At 41.1% G+C, this 9,664-nt stretch overlaps 1 long non-coding RNA gene across 1 annotated transcript; it reads right to left on the reverse strand.

Annotated features, from left to right (window-relative positions):
• Positions 1–782: 782 nt before the first annotated feature.
• Positions 783–4,919, reverse strand: LOC129121946 (uncharacterized). Its single transcript, XR_013182556.1, has 3 exons — positions 4,802–4,919; positions 3,637–3,834; positions 783–900 (listed from the first exon to the last, which is right to left on the reverse strand). It is a non-coding gene; the product is annotated as an uncharacterized LOC129121946 (long non-coding RNA).
• Between the last annotated feature and the right edge of the window lie 4,745 nt (positions 4,920–9,664).

The following is a 9,664-nucleotide window of genomic DNA, read 5'->3' on the forward strand; positions in this document are numbered from 1 at the left end:
CTATTCTTACAGTAAGTTCCCCTTTTTTTGCTATTGTACAACGGTATGCTGATATTCTGGCAGCTAAAAGGCTCAAAACACAATGTTACCTCTCCCTTACCTTTCCTAGCAGGGCTCAGAATTGATTTTTATAACACACCACCCCATTTTTCACTACCATTATCTACCTAGGAATTCCACTCTTATCAAAAACCTGAGAGATTCTCAAAGAGAACAGAAAGGTGTTAAACTGTGAAGAGATACAGAAAGAAGTACACAAATCACACACAATACTGCATTATAGTAAACAGGTGAAGAGTGTACAATGGAAAAAGAAAATATATGCACTCACAATATATTCACATTATGAATACCTTAATTCCCTTCTGTCTGGAAGGCAGCATAAATGCCCCTATATTCTACTTTGCTCCACAGTGATTTTGCTAATTTAAATAAACCAAGTAATCTAGAAAGGTTTTTCTCATCACACCTGTGAGAAACTGTTCTTACTGAGTCTGGGACCACAGGTAAGCAGGGAAATTTAGGTATCAACTCTGCAAAACTCTGTTGAAAGAACAATCCCAAATTCTACACATCTACCCTTGTCCCAGATTAAGTTCTGTAAAGAGAGCTATTGCTCTTTTTTCCCTCCTCTCTCCTCAAATAAATGTACATGTCTGCAGAGCTGTGGATCTCCTTTCCATGCCATCATCCATGGTTTGGACTGCTTTCCCCCTCTGCAATAAGAAGTAAGCTATATTTTGAATGTAAGCCACCAGTATGGGCTAATTGTTTTCCTTCCTTACCCTGATTCCAAGCTCCACATTCTCTCCTCCATATACTTCCATGCCTTCATCCAGCAATCCAATCTCTTGGAAGTATTCTCTGTCCACTATGAAGCATCCAAGCAGTGCAGGACTTCTGGAAGAATAAATCATCAGCAACCAAAATTAGCAGATAAATTATGAAGAATTTTATTTTTCAGGCACAGACTGTATTTATCATTGCTAGGTAAAATGATGCAGCAAAACAGATTCTTAAGAAAGTATTTCTCAAAGAGCTTTATTGAGCCTTGCCTTCTGACATTCCTAATTCTAAAGTGAAATGAGCACCATTGAAGGAAATTAGAGTCAAATTATTGGACATAAATATTCACCAGAGCAGTAAGGATTTCAGTGCTAGTAGTGTGAGATCCAGGTGCCCCAGTTTTGTTTCTGGGGCACCAGCCAGTGTAGCCTCTGTCCTTGCTAAGTCCTCAAGGCTCTTGCCTGTGACAATTGCAAATGATGTGCAGTTCTGTGTGTTTAGCCAGAAGCCAGGTTCAGCTAGAGCTAAAAACTTGTGTCTGTAAGCTTACCTAAAGAAAGAGATTATTTCTTGAATAGGACCATCCAGATACATTTTTTTAATACAGAATCAAGCAAAGCCTGCCTTTACCAGCATAACATTAGTCCATTACCCTGAGCCAAACCTAAACAAATCACATAGCTTTACTGGATCAGTAAACTCTACTTATGTCATGGTGGGAACCAACCAATTTTTGCTACACAGAGCAAATTTTAGTCAGGTAAGAGTTCAGCCACAGAGGGTACAATTTCACCTTATGAGTAGAGAAGGATACAGAGTCATTTAGCCTTTTCATTTTTCTCCTACCTTATAATCCACAATTGCAAGAAATAAATATGTGTTTTCAGATTATTATGCTGGCACTCTGGTAATGACAAGATATTAATTAGCAGTACAGAAGAAATCACCCTGCTTTTATGGAGAACACTCAAGCTACAGCTAGTGGACACATCTGCTTTCAAACAGATCATAGGCTGTCTTAATCACAAATTGTACAGTTCTACAGAAATCTATATATGCCTCCAAGTGCTATAGTACCCGTTTTATAACAATGAAAGACCATCTTTGATGTATTTATTAATGAAGAAAATAGCAGTTAACATCAATACAAAACTTATGCTTCATTTATGATAGGTACTTTTGCCTTTGTTGTTGTTTTTAAGTGTTTCTCAGTGCACCTGCTTCCCTTTGCTATAATTCTAAAAGAATAATGGAGGCAGATAGAAACCATCCATCAAGACACATGGCTTTGTTTGTTGGTGTGCTTGTTTTAATTATCCAACACACACATGCAGCATATTGCACTGAATTAAAAAATGTGCCAGGGAAAGAGCTAGGGAACAAACCTGAAATTCATAAAGTACATGCACTGCCCAGTCCTCATGTGGAACAGAGTTTGGGGGTAAAATGGAAAAGTCATTACTTTGTGTTTCACTACTTTTAATTTTAAAAATCATAATGGTTACTCTGTATAATTAATCACAGGATCATAGAATGGCTTGGGCTGGAAAGGACTTGAAAGATCATCTCATTCCAAACCCCAGCCATGAGCAGGTACATCTTCAAACAGATGAGGTTGCTCAGAGCCCCATTCAGCCTGGCTTTGAACGCCTCCATGAATGGACATCCATAACCTCCCTGGCAACCTGTTCCAGTGCCTCACCACACTCACAGAGAGAATTTCATCTCAATATCTAACATAACCCTGCCTTCTGTCAGTTTAGAGCTGTTCCCTCTTGCCCTATCACTACCTACTTCTGTCCCTTACCAGTTTTCTTGGAATCACCATTTAGGTACTGGAAGGTGCTGTAAACCTCCCTGGAGCCTTTTCTTCTCCAGGCTGGACAACCCAAACTCTCTCAACCTGTCTTCACAGGAACATTTTTATAGTGTCAACAGAGTTCATTAACAGCAATAACTATTTCTAATGCTGTGGAAATTAACCCCTTTTCACGTTTGTCTTTGGCAAACCTGTTAATTTTTATCTCCTGCTTTCCAATTCTAGGTTCTGTTCATAGGTCAGTGCAGTTCAGAGGGTGTTAAACTGACAGAACCTGAGAGAAGTGCCTGCCTGCCAAGATAGCTGCTGGATGAAAAACAGCTGCCAGTGCTGTTTGAGGTTCTGCTTTCAGGAGGTAAGAACAGCATTCACACTTCCTTTCTGCAGGGAGCTGGAGCACAGGTACCAGTGCCCTCCTTGGAATGAATGTGTGTCTACAAGCAAGGCCTGTACTCTCAGCAGAGCTGCTCAGTGGGTTCAGAGGGTACTACTCCCCTCCCTGAGACAAAGGGATTGTTCTGTACCAGTCTGACAACACTCTGGACATAGGAACAAAGTGCAGACCCAGACTGTCCCAAAGCAAGGACCCAATGCAGCCTTTGCTCACAGTGTCACTGACCAGACATTAACTCCTGGGACACAGCACAGCTGTGCACCTATGTGACAACACTATAAAGAACACAGCTGTCAGGTCAGCTCTGCTTATGCAATGTAACTGCAAAGAAAATTCCATTTCTGGCCCGTAAGCACTAAATTAGCAGGCAAGACATTTGGAGAACAGAGTGCTGCAGAGCAGCCCTGCCTACCATTCCACTTGGGCAGGAAACCTGTTTAAAAAGATCTACTGAAAACAAAAGTTTCCTTTAAAAACATCTACTGAAAACAGGAGTTTTCTTGATGACTGTGTAGGCATCAAGGACATTTAAGTATTTGAAGTTTACAGTCAGTAAAACCTATCACACAGCTGAGCCCACTTGCCCCCTGTCACACCCAGGAGAGCTTTTAGACACTGTAATTTAGTTATTTATTACCTTATTGGAGCAGTTGTGTTCTCCAGTTTCCACCAGGACTTAGGAGGGTTCAGATACCTGCACCACAGCTCCCAGTCAAAGCCTTGTGCTGAGAGGGGATACTCCTCTATTTCAAAATTATCATACTTAATGTTATCGAATGATGGAGAAATTACTCTTTTCCTGTTTTCTTTTATCCTGGTGAGCACTGGTTCAGCCCTAAAAAAAAAGAAATACACTGTTAAGATTACACCAATGCAAGCATAGCACTGATGGAAATCATGGAGTAGTTTGGTTTGGAAGGAGCCCTTAAAGAGTATTTAGTCCACCACCAAATAAACAATACAGCAGCTAATGCTGTATTTTTCAGAAGGAGCAAAGTCTAAAGCTGTTACCCATTCAGAGCCCTTTCTGCCCCAAAATAATACACTGCAACATATTCTCTAAGAGGCTCTGTTGTTAACCTTGATTTGAGCTGGTGGATGGAAGAAATGAGTATCTGCATATCATAGAGCATTTATACCCTTGCTACCCAGTAATGACAACTTCAGGCTCGCAACACTATCAAGGACATCAGGAGCAGAGTTAATAATAGATCTATCCTAGAGACAGAAGCTCTTGCCATTTTACCTCACTTTTACTTAAGGAGCAAGGGAGATATTAAATCCAGACTGAACACGGTAAAACACATTATTTTCGTTATGTTTACTTTTGCAGAGTGGCCAAAATAACCAAAATAACGCTTCTTGGTTTACACTGTAGAATGTAAAAGAAACATAATATTTTTTAATGAAGATACATTCACCCTCATGGGCAAAGGGCTACATTACTGGAGGAGATTTTTAATGTGCAGTTCTCTAATATGATTTAACTACCTTGTAATTAGATCAGCAGATTACTCAAACCATAAAAATGTATCTAGATCATCTTACACAGCACAAACACATTTTTCCTGCTTGTTATTAAGTATATGAGATAAGTGAAACAATTATCCCTCACACATCAGGTTCACAAGCAGGGTTAACCCTCACCTCCCTGAAAGTGCTCAGCAGAGTATTTTTGCCAGCCTCGGAGACTGACAAGCATAAATGTATGTACACATGTACAGCATATACAGATATATATACAAGTACTTGAAAAATAATAGGCATATATATAAAACCACAAGCAGAAAGGAAAGTATTACCTCACACCTCACCCCGCGCCACAGCCAAAAGCAAAGGAGCCGCAAGGGGAAGCAGCACGGGCGGGCCGTAAACACCCCCTCAGAGACGTTCTCCTCTTAAAACACGAAACATAACTTTCCTGAGAAACAGGACGGAAGAAGCACCTGCCAGCCACACGCGTTCCCAGACAACAAAGACCCACCAAGCTGCCGGAGCCCGCCAGCACCTTCCGGCAGGCGTGAGGAACGGGGCCCCAGCCACACCCTCACAGTCGAGCAGCACTGAGCAAAGGAGCTAAAAAGCCTCTAAAAGGGACGGAACGCCGCCCGCTCACAGCTGCCGCCCACCCCCGCAGAAGTCCTCAAAAGAACGAGGAACAGCTGCGCCGCACAGCTCCCCAGCCTGCTGAGGATTTCTGAGGGCGGGCACCCGTGAGGGGAGGGCTCTTCCCGCCCTCAGAGGCCTGAAAACGGGCGGGAAGCCGTGAGGGGGCAGCGTTTCCGCCCTCAGCCTCGCCTCCGGGTCGGCGAACAGATGGACACGGACCGGCGGAGACTTCCGGGTGTCTGCGCATGGCAAGTTAATTTTTTTTGCTATCTTTTTGTGCGTTTTTTTTCTGTGTGTTTGGATTTTTGTTTTGGTTTGTTTTTGAGTTTGGCCCCCAAAGCCTCCTCAGAGCCCTGCGGGGGGAGCCGGGTCCGTCCTGACGGAGGTGAGGGTGAACCAACCCTTCCGTGGGGTGCCTCCCTCAGACCCCAAACCAAAATAAAACACCCTCAGAAAGCCTTGTTAAACACAACGAACAGAACGGCCTTTCAGGTGTTCTTAGAATATTTCAGGAGAATCTTTTCCAATATTTCTCGAGTATAAGAACTGTTCCTCAAATGGTAGAAGGCCAATCAGCACAAAAAAGTGGTTTAAAACCAAGTTGGCATCACTAGATTCTCAGTCTAAGTAAGCTCTGAGAAAATATAAAGAGAGTGATAACAATGATTTGCATTGCTTGTGCAAAGTCTGCTAGAACAAGTGTGAATGGGTTTCTTTGTTGTAGAAAACTGTTGAAATGGAACAGAGAAATACCATGGCAGCATTGGTGTGGAACTTAGGAAAGAAATGGGTTGACTTATAGAATGTGTGCAGGTGTTCATTCTGTGGGGTTTTTCGTAAAGCAAGTTATATTTATAAAGCATGAATTTTATTTTAAAAACTTGAAGAAATGGGGAAAAGCAGAAACTGACAATCCGCTTTAAATCTAACGTAGCATCTCCAACACCAAATGCTATCTTATGCAATGTTTGCTTTCCTAAGTAATTTAACCAATACATTTTGACACGTGCTGTCTATTATCCATCTCCTGCACGTTTAATGACTGCTCTATAGTTAGAAGTCTGGAGGATTCTAGGAAATTTCTTCTACATGGTTTACGAATCATCTTACTTAAACCCCAATTGTCCCCATTTTCAGTCTGAACCTGCAGCAGTCTGTGGCAGTTTCATGGCAGAGTTGCTTTGTTGCAGTCTCACAGGCTCTCATCTTTAGTAAAAGACAAGGAATTGGTTTGCATGTCCCATTTTTCTCTGATGGTGTTGCAAGCAAATCCTTTTTACTTCAGTCTGGCTGCTTTTCACATATTTAAAAATGTGCTCTTGCTTTTGATTGCTTCTCAAACATCTCTGTTAGTGTTTTACCCATTATATTCTGCATTTGTGATTTTTCTCCATTCAGACCCAGCTAACTTTACTTTTTAAAGGGGTAGTTTTATTCATGATGATTCCCAGCCAGATGTCATTTCCTGACCTAAGCATTCCCCAGCACCTCTTAGATTTCCCAGATATTAATGAAAGTACTATCTTGGTATATAAAACTGGCACTTGTTTCTAGCAGCTGAGGTATTAATGATAGATGGAGTAGGTTGTTTTACCCCAAGGCGTTGCTCTAATTCCAAATAAATGTGTGCTTTTCTTTTTTGTGCTGTCTCTTCACTTTTGCCCTGAGCTCCTGGTCCAGGTTCAGGAGAATGAGCTGCAGTGCTACACTGATAGATCGTTGTGTCTAACAGCAGATACAAGGAAGCTTTTAGTAACTCTAAAGCTTCCCTGTCGTTCAAGGCATCGTTTTCCTTGTATGTGTCCCAAACATGGGAAACACAGCTGGAAATACCAGTGTAGGAACATGGGAAGCTTCTGCCCAGCCGTTTAACCAGTTCAGTTTAGCTCTGTGCTGATGGAACTGTGAGATGTGTTTTCTTTGCATTCCTAATGAGCACAGAACAGAGGGGAAGGCTGCTAGTTTAAAGCAAAAAGCTTATTTTTAAAAGTCTGTGGTAATTCCTCACTCTTAAAGAAGTTTACTGTGGTCTATGAGTGTGTGTGGAAAAAAGGTTTGGGTTGTTTGGGTTGTTTGTTTGTTTGTTTTTCTTTGCTTGCATGTTGCTGACCTAACATTCTACATAATTCCAGTGTGTTTTCAAAAGTTCTTGCTAGATTTGAAAAGTTTCCAGAGAAGAAATTGTCTGGTCTCGAGTATGAGTTTCATCTAACTGTAGAGGAAAGATCTTATGAGATTTGTAATACTCTCTCAGGTTCTGAAAAACCTTTAGATCAATTTTATACTGATAACTGGGTTTAATACTCTGCTTTTCATTCACAAAAAACAAAAACTTGGGTTAAAATTCATGTGTTGCAAAGTAGGTCTACCTCGGTTTATTGGTTCTGTCAAAAACCTTATTATGTACTAACAGATATGTAATGTCCTTTTGAAACCCTGTCCATGAATTCCATGTTGGAATCCCCTAGTTCAGGAAAGCCTTTTTGGAGAGTCTTGGTGAGACAATTTTGTGTGAAAGCTTAACGTGTAACCATTTCATCCCTCCAGTGTTACCTGTGCAGATTGGCAGTGGCATTGCACTCTAGGTCTGCTGAATCCATTTCCTGTGCACAGAAACCACAACAGTCACTTGTAGGTGGAGTAGGTCAGGAGTGTGGACATGGGAAGTGCAGGGGGTGGTGCCAAAAGGAGGAGAAGAAGAGAAATGAGGAATGTAAGGAACAGCTCTCTGGCTTTAGCTGTGGGTGTCCCTGAAGGCTGCTCGAGCAGTGCAGCCACACGTGAGGGAAAGGCTTTCCCTGCAGCCACAGCACCCAGGCCATCATCACACAGGAAACTTCCAAGCACTGCTGAACTTGGTTGTGTCAATGCCAAACTGCTGGATCGATTGATGGGCCAGAAGTGGCAGCTTGGGGAAATATTTGGCCATCCTCTAAAGGAGAAAAGTGAGGGCATAAAACTGGCGGTGAGAGGGTGATTGTCTGTTCATTAGAGACTGTGTGATGTAAGAGGTTTAAAAATGGCTTGTTCCTGAGTCAGTGGAGCTTCTCTGAGGCAATCTTCTCACACATGTTCTCTGGTGCTTTTTGGTATAAATGCCATTATTCTCCAATGCAGCATTCAGTTGGGCTGCAGGTTTTAGTATTGCTTAGGTAATCAGAGCTTTGAGAATGTATTTCTGGACTGGAGTAGATCTGCTGGTGTTGACATCTTTGAAAAGGTTGGCTGCTTGAAATTCAGTTTTGCCTGGGTGATCCTGCCATTTTCTAGGGAAAAGGAAAGTGTGATATTAGCCATTTTTAACATTTTGTTACAGAGTATTTATTATGAAATTGTGACCGTGTTCACAGGGGTTCTTGGATGAGGGAAAAGACGAGGATCTGACTCCATGTTTCAGAAGGCTTGATTTATTGTTTTATGATATATATTACATTAAAACTGTACTTAAAGAATAGAAGACAAGGTTTCATCAGAAGGCTGGCTAAGAATAGAAAGGAATGATAACAAAGGCTTCTGTCTTGGACAGAGAGTCTGAGCCAGCTGACTGTGATTGGCCATTAATTAGAAACAACCACATGAGACCACCCACAGATTTACCTGTTGCATTCCACAGCAGCAGAGAATCATTGTTTACATTTTGCTCCTGAGGCCTCTCAGCTTCTCAGGAGGAAAAATCCTAAAGAAAGGGCTTTCCATAAAAGATGACACCTTGAGTATTCTGTATTTCAACCAATTATTACTTGGGATGCATTTTGCTTTTGAATTCATGGGATGATGTTTAATTTAATATTCAGTCAGAAGTACTCGGTGCTGTTTACCATGACAACCAAAAACAATGAATAATATATTTATGTCATCCATTAATAACCATCCAGCCATTTAAAAGTTTCATCCTAATGCATTCTGGAAATCTGCAAATTAATTATGGAAAACCCTGAATGAATATAAAATTGAAATGCTGAAGAATTTAAATGATGCAATTAAATGCTATTGCATGTAACTCAAAGTTATTTTCTTCTAATACTTACTCATCAGTCTTAATTTCAATACCAGCGTTTAGCAACAGAATCAGCTCTTATATCATCTCGAAACATTGGAATTTCAAGTCAAGATTGTGTTCTTTTTCCTTTGGTTGCATTATTTCCAGGCACAAATTGAAAGCCTTTATTTAAACAAAAGTGGTCTTTTTAAAGACAGATTACAATGCTCATCAAATTAAGGAGGTTGAGGTCAGAGGTGTCAATTCATGTTGTTTAAAAAACCCCAATGAACCCAGTCATGGGAACTGGTCTCCAATCACAGCTACCTAAAAATCCTGATTAAACTCTGTGGTGCTGGCAAATCCATACATAGCTAGTACTAATAAGTAAGGTTTGCTGACCAGGCTGCCTGAGAAGTTCATATGTACATAAATATCTTTATCCTTATCACAGTTAATGACCTGACAATAGCCATTGAAGAATAGTTTGTGCCAAAACTAACTTAGACTGTAAAATCCTGAATGAACAAGAGGTCATGCAAACTGTATCCCAGTTAAAAACCAGCACAGTGGTGCA

This window comes from Agelaius phoeniceus, chromosome 6 (assembly GCF_051311805.1).
Source record: "Agelaius phoeniceus isolate bAgePho1 chromosome 6, bAgePho1.hap1, whole genome shotgun sequence".
Taxonomy (NCBI): domain Eukaryota; kingdom Metazoa; phylum Chordata; class Aves; order Passeriformes; family Icteridae; genus Agelaius; species Agelaius phoeniceus.